Consider the following 12,115-nt stretch of genomic DNA (forward strand, 5'->3'; position numbering starts at 1 on the left):
AAGTGCCCTGCATGAGCATGACCCCGGCTCTTCCACCCACATGCTGCCCTGGGCCAGACGCACCTCTGTTTCCCACATTCCAGCTGTCTGCCTGGTCATGGCAGCTCCTGCTCCAATGCAGATCAGCCTCGCGGACTAAGCAGGGCATGTGTAAGGGTGGACAGTTGATGGGAAAACAGGCATCCACAAATGTGTTCTCAATCTGTCCTCTTCAATGTGGCTTGGGAGAAAGCCCCTGAGCACATGTTCCTGGAGGGGGAGTCCGGGTTCCCACAGACCTCCTGTTAGTCCACATAGCCCTGCAACCATCTAAGGGTGTTTCTCTTCTCTGTGTCAGACCCAGGACTTGTGTGTCCAATATATGGCTCAAACCACTCACACCCAGGGCGTATCTTTAACTGTGTAATCTCCCTTATATTCTGAGTCCTCTCCCACAGGTACACGTCAGAACTTGGGTCATCCTTTTCCCTTCATACCCTGTTCCCTGTGGATCTTTCTTTGAGAGTACCTTTGGGAATGTTTCTGCACTTTCCAACTAGTTTTTTGAGCTAATTGTTCTAAATGTTGATGGATTCTTTTTATTTATTTATTTTTTCATTCGAGTATATTTGATTTACCATGTTGTGTTTCAGGTGTACAGCAAAGTGATTCAGCTTTACATATACATGTATTTGGGCTTCATATTTGGCTCAGTTGTTAAAGAGTAACCCTACAATGAAGGAGATTTGGGTTCAATCCCTGGGTTGGGAAGATATGCTCAGAGGGACATAACGAGCCTCTCCAGGATTCTTGCCTGGAGAATATCATGGACAGAGAGCCTAGCAGGCTACAGTCCATAGAGTCACAAAGAGTAGGGCACATCAGAATCAACTGAACTTGCACAAGCATACATCCATATATCCATTCCTTTACAAATTCTTTCTTCATTTATGTTGTTACAGAATTTCTAGCAGACTTGCCTGCGGTTTTGTAGTAGGTCTTTGTTAGTTATCTATGTTATATATAGTGGTGTCTATATATATGTTAATCCCCAACTCCCAATTCCTTCCCCCGCCCCAACTTGGAATTTTGTAACCATTAGCTTGGCTTCTATGTAGATGTGTTTTTAATGTTCTTTGGGGGAGGCAGTTTAGTCGTTTGAAGTCGTCCTACTTTTCTATTTTTGCTTTTGCTGCCTATGTTTTCGGTGTCACATACATAAAATCACTTCTAAGACGAATGTTTACAACTTCTCCAGGATGTTTTCTTCTAGTTCATTTATAGTTTCAGATCTTGCATTTAAATCTTTAATCAACTCTGAGTTTAATTTTTTATGTGATTTAAGGTAAGGCTCCTATTTCAATCTTTTTCATTCTGATTTCTAGTTGCCCACGGCAGTTAATTGAAGAGATGGTGAGGTGAAACTTAATCATGATTATCTCAATGCAGTAAAGACTGACAAGACTATAGGAAAGGCACTGGAGTGAGAAACTTGGCCAGGAGCATGTAAAGTTTGGGGACTCCCACTTGATTCCCGTTGATACGTGGATGTGATCCTGGGCAGATGCGTTCTGACCCTAGGCACATAGACTTGCTCCTGACCTCTGCCAATCAAGAGAAGCCTCTGGGCCAGCAGGATTGTGCACTCATCATGAGTCCATGGGCACTGCTTTGGCTTTTTCATTTCGTGTCATGCAAATGGGTTTTCTTAATACAAAGACATAGAGTTCCTCCTGACTACTGATAAAATAAGCTTCTCATTTAAGTTCCTTTGACTTCTGATCCACTCTCTAGTTTATGGGTTTTACTATATTTTCAAACAGATTCTTGGACATACTTGGCAGAAGAGAGTGATTCTCTCCCTTACAGTCTTAGATAATCCAACTTCTGATAATATTTGGTATTACCACCCTGTTGATTTCTAATCCATTTCCCTCTCTTGCATGCATTTCTGATAAGATACATACTTAAAAACCTATCCAACAAACTGCACGTAATGAACTGCAAGTGATTAGAGAACGTGAAAATATTAATACACAAGAGAATGATTAATAACATTTCCTTGGGAGGTGACCACTCGGCTAGCCTCAGATGGTTGCTAGTTTCTGAGCCACAGATGATAGGATGGACACAGGCATAGAGGAAAGGAGGTCTTAGGGAAATCATTGTATCAGGCGATAGAGGTTGTTAGGGACACAGCTAGACCGGTCAGTTGGAATTTATTCATAGCGATCCTGTATAAGTGGAAGTATAAAGAGTTTCTACTACTCTTTGTGAGTGCTAATGAGCAAACCCCCCACCCCCATACAACACAGTGTTTGCAATAGGACTTTTCATGTTTGAATCACAATATACTGTTCTTTTCTAGGAGAGCTACAGACATCTGATATTGTTTAATTCTTGTTGATCTAAATGGATGTACCCTTTCTCAACCCATGACTTAGTGTTTACATTTTTCTCTTTTAACCCTAAGAGACTTTGGATCCTTTTTAAACTCTATGCATCCTTAATTCTTTCTGGAAGGTGGCAGTATATCCACGGATATTAAAATATATACCACGTTCAATCCCTGGGTTGGGAAGATCCCCTGGAGAAGGAAATGGCAACCCACTCTATTGCTCATGCCTGGAAAATTCCATGGATGGAGAAGCCTGGTGGGCTACAGTCCATGGGGTCACAAAGAGTCGGACACGACTAAGCAACTTCACTTTCTTTCTTTCACTTTCTTATGCCTCAGAGTAGAAACATGCTGACTTCAGTGTATCCTATTTTATACCTGAATTGTAATTTTTATTTTCTATACCTTCCTTTTTAAAATTAAAGAAAAGGGAATGCAGGCAGTTTGCATAAATGCATATCCGTTGTAACAAAATTTTAAATTAAAGTGAAGATGAAATCAATAAAATAATGATAGCAAAGATGCAGCAATAAAGATAAAACTATATATATATATATATATATATATATATATATATATATATATATATATATACCAGTGCTACTTTAGGGAAACAAGGCCCTCTAACCTCCACTTTTGGTCCACCTCAGGACATTCCTTATTGCTCACGTGGGAAATATTCTGCCTGCAAAGCTGTAGACATCAGTTCAATTCCTGGGTAGGGAAGCTCTGCTTGAGAAGGGATAAGCTACCCATCCTAGCATTTTATGGCTTCCCTTGTGGAAAAGTTGGTGAAGAATTCACCTTCATGTGGAATGCCTGGGCTTGATCCCTGGGTTGGGAAGATCCCATGGATTAAGGAAAGGTTACTCACTCCAGTATTCTGGCCTGGAGAATTCCATGGACTGTATACTCCATGGGGTCACCAACCATCGGACACGACTGAGCAACTTTCACTTTCAGCTCTTCAGGCCTTGTTATCTGTTACCTTCCCCTAACAGCAAGTATTTCAGTCAGTCCTACAGCAGGGCTTTAAAGTGTGATAGTGTTAAATGGTGATAATATATACAGATCTTGGATCACAGCACCCACCTTTCAGGGCTCTCTGTCCATATCATCTTGGTAGCTGCTTACCTGACTAATTTTCACAGGCAGAGTTGATAGTTCTCCCACTTCCTTTGAAAGGACAACAAACCCAGGGTCTCTTTCACTCTTAATGATTTTAAATTACATTCAGTGACTGACTTAGAATCATCAACTGTGTCTCTCAGGAATTAAAATGCCAGAAAGATTTAACTAGGGAGCTGCAGTCCAGATAAAAGATATCGTAGCATTGACTTAAAATGTGAACTTAGCTCTTTTGATGCTTATGGTGATACTCTGTCTTAATTGTTTCTGGAATTACAGCACCCACCTATCAGGGCTCTCTGCCCATAACATCCTGGTAGCTGCTTACCTGACTAATTTTCAGAGGCAGAGTTGATAATTCTCCCACTTCCTTTGAAAGGACAACAGACTCAGAGTCTCCTTCACTCTTAATGTTTTTGTTTTGTTTTGTTTTGCTTTGTTTATTTTATTTTATTTTTAAACTTTACATAATTTTATTAGTTTTGCCAAATATAAAAATGAATCCGCCACAGGTATACATGTGTTCCCCATCCTGAACCCTCCTCCTTCCTCCGTCCCTATTCCATCCCTCTGGGTCGTCCCAGTGCACCAGCCCCAAGCATCCAGTATCGTGCATCGAACCTGGACTGGCAACTCGTTTCATACATGATATTTTACATGTTTCAATGCCATTCTCCCAAATCTTCCCACCCTCTCCCTCTCTCACAGAGTCCATAAGACTGTTCTATACATCAGTGTCTCTTTTGCTGTCTCGTACACAGGGTTATTGTTACCATCTTTCTAAATTCCACATATATGTGTTAGTATACTGTATTGGTGTTTTTCTTTCTGGCTTACTTCACTCTGTATAATAGGCTCCACATTCAGTGACTGACTTTGCATCATCCACTGTGTCTCTCAGGAGTTAAAGTGAGAGAAAGATTTACCTAGAGAGCTGCAGTCCAGATGAAAAGTACCTTAGCATTGACTTAAAATCTGATCTTAGCTCTTTTGATGCTGATGATGAAACTCTGTTTTAATCGTTTCTAAAATGTTTTCTGAAAACACACGTGATTCCTCTGGTAGAGACTCTGCCTTATATATCTCTGTATTTGATTGACTACTGCTTGAAACTCTTCAAACACTTCAAAATTAGGTTAAATACCAAATTAAATATTTGATACTCTTCTTTTTAAACTACGAAAACTTGTAGAACTTGAACAGAGTTTATTGGAGAAGAATATTTTACAACTGTAGTTATTTAGAAATTCTAGATGATGGTGATAAATATAAGACCAGTTTTACATTCTAATCTTAATACTTTTATCCAAAGTCTCTGTCCTGACTTCTCTGGCTGTCCAGTGGTTAGGACTCCATGCTTTCACTAGAAGGGGAACCGGTTCAATCCCTGGTCAGGGAACTAAGGTCCCACAAACTGGACGGTGCCCGCCACCCAAAAACAATATCTGTGTGTCGTGATCCTGTTAGTCATGTGCACCAGGATTTGGCCACCTCCACTGCCCTGCCCTTCGGAACACACTGCTCCCAAAAATGTCTTAGGATAACAGTGGCCTAATTGATATTTGGTCTGATCACTCCAAACATTATTTTAGTCTTTGGGATTGCTCATTGTGGGTTTTAGTTGTATCATCATTTTGTGCCGCCTGAACACCTTTAGCTGACAGCATAGGTGAGTGACTCAACAAAGCCCATTATGAAGTAAGTGGCCAGGAGGTGATTTCTCCCTGCCTCACTCAGGGGAGGCATGACATTCACCATTCCCATTGGAAGCCCTCTTCCCATCTGGGTTCTGGAAATCTAGACCCTAATGTCACTCCACACTCCAAACAATGGAATAAACACCGCACCACTACTCCTTGCCGCTGAGATCAATTGTTAAGCAGGGTTATTCACCTTCAGTGCAGACTCCTGACCCAGTCGAGACCTCTACTCTCCAGCTACCTGGGGACCTGAGGGTCTGTTCCCTCAGCTCTTGGGACCCCACATCCCTCCCCACTCAGGTGCCTACCTCTTTGCTTCCTTCCCTCCTTTCCCATCAGAAAACTCACACACACACAAATATCTTTTCACCATTTGATGTGTATTTTACTCGCAGCCATCAGTTTACTATGTTAGTGTGAGAGTGAGTCTTTTCCTGGTTGGCCATTTCTAAGAAAGCAGACCTCTGGAGACATAATTCTAAACTGTCTGACCTTTTCTATTCAGTTTCTGGCTGCCCAGGTTGTACCTCTACAGGGTCTCTCATTCTTGGGTGGCTGAGCTTACCTTCTCTTTTGATTCTGACTCCTTCTTTAACTCTGCCTCATATTTTTGTACCCTTCTCGGCTTTTATTCAGTTTCTTATGTGCACAGGAACAGAAAAAAAACAGTTTGGATTTCTTGTTTTCTTCACCTTCTTCGACTGAGTGGCATATGATCGGATTTTCTATCTCAAGGTTCACTTTAGAGTTTCTGACCCTCATGGTCATATTCTGTGCCTTGAAAGACAAGAGAATGGTATTAGTTTTGAGGAAAGTTTATAACATCTGAGTTGGAGGGGAGATTTCATGGAAAGGGATGTAGGCTATGAGGGCTTTTTTGGCAGGCAAGGGCACTGTAGAGTTCTTGGGCAGCAAAGTAAATGGAGGGCGTGTGGAGCATAGGTGGAACCATCTACATTCACACTACCTCTGTATCCCTGTGGACAAAGGGTCTTCTTTTGTCCTTTCACCCTTTAAGCACACAGCATTGGAACTCTTCCTGGCTCCGTGGCTTCCTGGTTACCTTATAATGATAACAGGAAATGGCATAACACAGAATCTCTGCCTCTGACCACCCTTCTTAGAACAATGAGGAGCCACACCCTTCAATCTGATTGGTCAGCTAGGCACTCCCCCAGCCAATGGTGTCCTTGGGGCCTTAGACATCACAATGTACCACTGTGCCCATCAACATGGGTTAGTGGGTGCTGAGGGTGGCCATGATACAACTTTCTCACCCCTGACACCTCTGTGTCTCTGATTCTGGGGAGTGGTGATTCAGGGTCATAGTGTTTCTTCTCATGACTCTCAGATTTTCCTTCAGTGCCCTTTATTCTTTGACTTCTATGTCCCCCTTCAACACTCCTGCCTGTTCCATCCCTGTATGAACGTCTACCAAAATCTTTTGACTCCAAATCTGTTCCTCAGAGTCGTCTAGTCATTTCAACTTTCGACCACCCTCTTCCTGGTGGGGGTTTGTGAGGGGCTTAAGGAATTTAAGAACAAGCACTTAACATGGAAAAAGGTAATTAAGAACAGTTTGGATGTTTTTGATACTCCAATGAACATTAGACACCCCAAGACTTGATAAATCCTCAGTCTGTTGCCCCAAGGACTATACACCGTCTCCATAAAATTACACATCAGAGACAAGAAAGACATAAATTTCTCCTCCAATAATATTGTTGGGGACACTTCAACACTTATATTGGATAGGGAAGCTCAACTTGCCCCATCTACCAGAAATACATTTCCGATTAAAAAAAAAAAAAAAAAAAAGTAAGTGACCCAAAGGCAAATGTCAGATGACCAATGCACCCCTGTCTCTTAACTGAATCATTTCCCCACTGTCTCTTAACTGAATCACTTCCCCAGTGTCTCTTAACTGAATCACTTCCTCAGTAGCCCGACCTGATGATAACTGATTAACACTTATCATCAGGTAGGACACAATGTTTAGCTGACCAATAGCTGAGCAGGAGAAGTACCAGTAGGTATCTCACTGATAGTTGGTTGCTTATTGGCAGGGCAGAGCAATGCACTGTCCAATTCCTGGGCAAAACCAGTTGCTTTGTAACAGTATGTGGAGTAATACTCCAAAGCAAAGGCTACCTGCTAATGGCTGTGCTCATGATGCTCTGTTCCATAAGGATACGTTGGGTCCAGTGTGCTTTAGTCTTTGTGATTGACTCCTTTCCCATCACAGATTTTGATTTCACATGCTTGTTTACCTTTTGTACATCATTCTTTTCATTGTATTCCCAGGCATGGCAGGCAGCAGTATTATCTATATGCCCCTCAACAGCTGCCACATGATTGCATGTGCGGCATATATTATAGCTAAAATTTGAAAGCAACAAGAATGTCAAAGCCAACCCAGCTTGAGAATTACATTAACAAACCTTAACCTCACAGTGATTCTTATTCTATTCACAATGTAACAGAGCAGAGTGAGCACAGCCCTATGCAGCTAGCCATTCATGTGCTTCATTTCAACCCACCCTGTTCCTAGGCAACAGGTGTAGCTCAGCCTTTCTTGGTGCCTCATATGGCCCCATTCACAAGCAGCAAATTGTCAATGAGTGACCAATCGTTGTCCTGCTCAGCTATTGATCAGCACCACATAGGGCCCTGCCCCCCAGTTACTGTCAAGAAGGGAGTATTGGGGAAGTGATTAAAGAAGGGTGGTGTGGTGGTCATCAGCTGGAAAGTGAGAGAAGAGGCAGATTAATGCATTCTTTTGGAGGGCCTGGAGATCATTCAGCCTCGGGTAAGTGGGTGAGCCGGTGGTCCAAGGTAATAGACTGGGAAGAAATGCTGTAGTGCCCCAGAGCCCTCACTAAGGCCCTCCAGTAGCCTTGTCCCAGGCCTTGAGGAGTGATTAACCACTCCCACATGCCTGTCTCTGCAGCCTACTAGCAGTGGCAATCTACTTGGTCCTCAGTCTCTGAGAACTGGTCTCCTCACTTGGACAGCCTGAGGAGACAGGACCTTTTGGGTTGGGTGCCTGGCTCCATCAAGGATGAGAGGTCGGCAGATTGTCGGAAACTTGCCCTGAAGGAGCTGCCAAATGAGATCTGTTTCTGCTTATCCAGGATGGGACATTTCAAGATGAAAGTTGTGCCTTGACACTTTGCCCTCTCTTGAGAGGGCAAGAATGACAGAAAATATCATTCATTTGGTAGGACTATATAGGAACATTATTACCGGACCATGACCTAACTTTAAGTACAAATAATGAGACACCAAGAAGTATGTAACAACTTACCACAACATTCTCTATCATTTGCTTTTAAATGTACTTAACTGAAAAGGTTCAGTACCTTTTGGTTCTTAGGGTAAGAGCCACCCACATCCTTGGATGAATCTGTAATAAACCTTTCCCTGTTCCAAACTCTAACATTTAGTTTTGATGGGCCTCATTCTGCCCCAAACACATGGATTTGAAATTTTGATAACAACCATACCGTCAAAGGGCTGACTTTGCCTCTCTTAAACCGCGGCAGAGACTAGCCAAGTGCTCACAGTCATCCAAAAGATACCCACTGATTAGGCTTGGCTAAACTTTAGCCATGCTTCTCTCCTCTGAACTTCAGCTTTCTCCCACGAATGAGCAACCACTAACAGTCAGACATTTCGGACTCCTTTAACAGCGTCTTTGAAGAATCAGCTTACTACAGATAGAAACGCTTCCTGTCAAACTGCTCCATCATGCTGTCCTTTCATCCATCCCCACCTCTTTCCCCATCTCACACACACACACACACACACACACACTTACACACACACACACATAGTTGCTGTGCACACTCCTTATCTTCCATATTAATGAAATATCTTTTTCTGTTCCAATTTACGACACGTTAAGAGCTTGTGTTCAAAGCATTCTCCCTATTGCAATCAGTTCATTTCATTTGTTCAGTTGTGTCCGACTGTGTGCAACCCCAGGGACTGCAGCACACCAGGATTCCTTGTCCATCACCAACTCCCAGAGCTAGCTGAAACTCAAGTCTATGGAATCCCCAATGCCGCCCAACCATCTCATCCTCTCTCATCCTCTTCTCCTTGGCCTTCATTCCTTCCTAGCATCAGGATCTTTCCCAATGAGGCAGTTCTTTGCATCAGGTGGACAAAGTACTGGAGTTGCAGCTTCAGCGTCAGTCCTTCTAGTGAACAATCAGGACTGATACCACACGTCCATGAAGTTGTGACTGCATGGGCACAGGAGGGGCTAGAGAAGCTACTCCGCGTTAAAGTTCAGGATTGGTGGCAGTGAGGAGATATACCTAGTCCAAGGTAAGGAGCAGTGGCTGCGCTTTGCTGGATCAGCCGTCAAGTCATACCTCATGTCCACGGTAAAAGAAACCCACGTTAGACGGTACGTGTTGCAAGACGTCATCAGAGGGAAGACACACTGAAACCATAATCACAGAAATCTAGTCAATCTAATCACACTAGAACCACAGACTTGTCTAACTCAATGAAACTTAGCCAGGCCTTGTGGGGCCTCCCAAGTTGGGCAGGTCATGGTGGAGAAGTCTGACAGAATGTGGTCCACTGGAGAAGGGAAGGGCAATCCACTTCAGTATTCTTGCCTTGAGATGCACAAGAACAGTATGAAAAGGCAAAATGATTGGATACTGAAAGAGGAACTCTCCAGGTCAGTAGGTGCCCCATATGCTACTGGAGATCGGTGGAGAAAGAACTCCAGAAAGAATGAAGGCATTGAGCCCAAGCAAAATCAATACCCAGTTGTGGATGTGACTGGTGACAGAAGAAAGGTCCAATGCTATCGAGAGCAATATAGCATAGGAACCTGGAATGTTAAGTCTGTGAATCAAGGCAAATTGGAAGTGGTCAAACAGGAAATGGCAAGAGTGAACATCAACATTCTAAGAATCAGTGAACTAAAATGGAATGGAATGGGTGAATTTAACTCAGATGACTATTATATCTACTACGGTGGGCAGGAATCCCTCAGAAGAAATGGAGTAGCCATCATGGTCAACAAAAGAGTCCAAAATGCAGTAGCTGGATGCAATCTCAAAAACTATAGAATGATCTCTGTTCTTTTCGAAGGCAAACCATTCAATATCACAGTAATCCAAATCTATGCACCAACAAGTAATGGAGAAGAAGCTGAAGTTGAACGGTTCTATGAAAACTGAAAAGACCTTTTAGAACTAACCTCCAAAAAAGATGTCCTTTGCATTATAGTGGACTGGAAACGAAAAGTAGGAAGTCAAGAAACACATGGACTAACAGGAAAATTTGGCTCTGGAGTATGGAATGAAGCAGGGCAAAGGCTAATAGAGTTTTCCGAAGAGAGCCCACTGGTAATAGCAAACACCCTCTTTCAACAACACAAGAAAAGACTCTACACATGGACATCACCAGATGGTCAACACTGAAATCAGATTGATTATATAGTTTGCAGCCAAAGATGGAGAAGCTCTGAACAGTCAGCAAAACAAGACTGGGAGCTGACTGTGTCTCAGATCATGAGCTCCTTATTGCCAAATTCAGATGTAAATTGAAGAAAGTAGGGAAAACCACTAGAATATTCAGGTATGACGTAAATCTAATCCTTTATGATTATACAGTGGAAGTGAGAATTAGATTTAAGGGATTAGACTGGAGAAATAGAGTGCCTGATAAACTATCGAAAGAGGTTCATGACATTGTAAAGGAGACAGGGATCAAGACCATCCCCATGGAAAAGAAATGCCAAAAATCAAAAGGGCTGTCTGGGTAGGCCTTACAAATAGTTGTGAAAAGAAGAGAAGCAAAAAGTACAGGAGAAAAGAAAAGATATATGCATTCTTCCTCAGTGATCAATGCAAAGAAATCACCAATCCAGGATCGATGCAGGATACTGGATGCTTGGGGCTGGTGCACTGGGACCACCCAGAGGGAGGGTATGGGGAGGGAGGAGGGAGGAGAGTTCAGGATGGGAAATACGGGTATACCTGTGGCGGATTCATTTCGATGTTTGGCAAAAGTAATACAATATTGTAAAACATAAAAATAAAATAAAATTAAAAAAAAACACATGGAATGAAAAAAAAAAAAAGAAAGAAATAGAAAGAAACAATGGAATGGGAAAGACTAGACATCTCTTCAAGAAAATTCAAGATAGCAAGGGAGCATTTCATGCAAAGATGGGCTTCATAAAGGACAGAAATTGTATGGACCTAACAAAAGAAGAAGATATTAAGAAGAGGGGCTAAGAGTACCCAGAAGAATTCTAAAAAAAAAAAAAAAAAAATCTTCATGACCCAGATAATCATGATTTTGTGATCGCACACCCAGGGCCAGACATCCTGGAATGTGAACTCAAGTGGGCCTTAGAAGCATCACTAGGAACAAAGCTAGTGGAGGTGATGAAATTCCAATTGAGCTATTTCAAATCCTGAAAGATGATGCAGTGAAAGTGCTACACTCAATATGCAAGCTAATTTGGAAAACTCAGCAGTGGCCACGGGACTGGAAAAAGTCGTTTTCACTCCAATCCCTAAGAAAGGCAACGCCAAAGAATGCTCAAACTACCACACAATTGCACTCATCTCACATGGCAGTCCAGTAATTCTTAAAATTCTCCAAAGCAGGATTCAGCAATACGTGAATCATGAACTTCCAGATGTTCAAGCTGGTTATAGAAAAGGCAGAGGAATCAGAGATCAAATTGTCAACATCTGCTGGATCATGGAAAAAGCAAGAGAGTTCCATAAATATGTCCATTTCTGCTTTATTGACTATGCCAAAGCCTTTGACTGTGTGGATGACACTAAACGGTGGAAAATTCTGAAAGAGATGGGAATATCAGACCATCTGTTCTGCCTCTTTAGAAACCTCTATGCAGGTCAGGAAG

Source organism: Bubalus kerabau, chromosome X (genome assembly GCF_029407905.1).
Source record: "Bubalus kerabau isolate K-KA32 ecotype Philippines breed swamp buffalo chromosome X, PCC_UOA_SB_1v2, whole genome shotgun sequence".
NCBI classification, from domain to species: domain Eukaryota; kingdom Metazoa; phylum Chordata; class Mammalia; order Artiodactyla; family Bovidae; genus Bubalus; species Bubalus kerabau.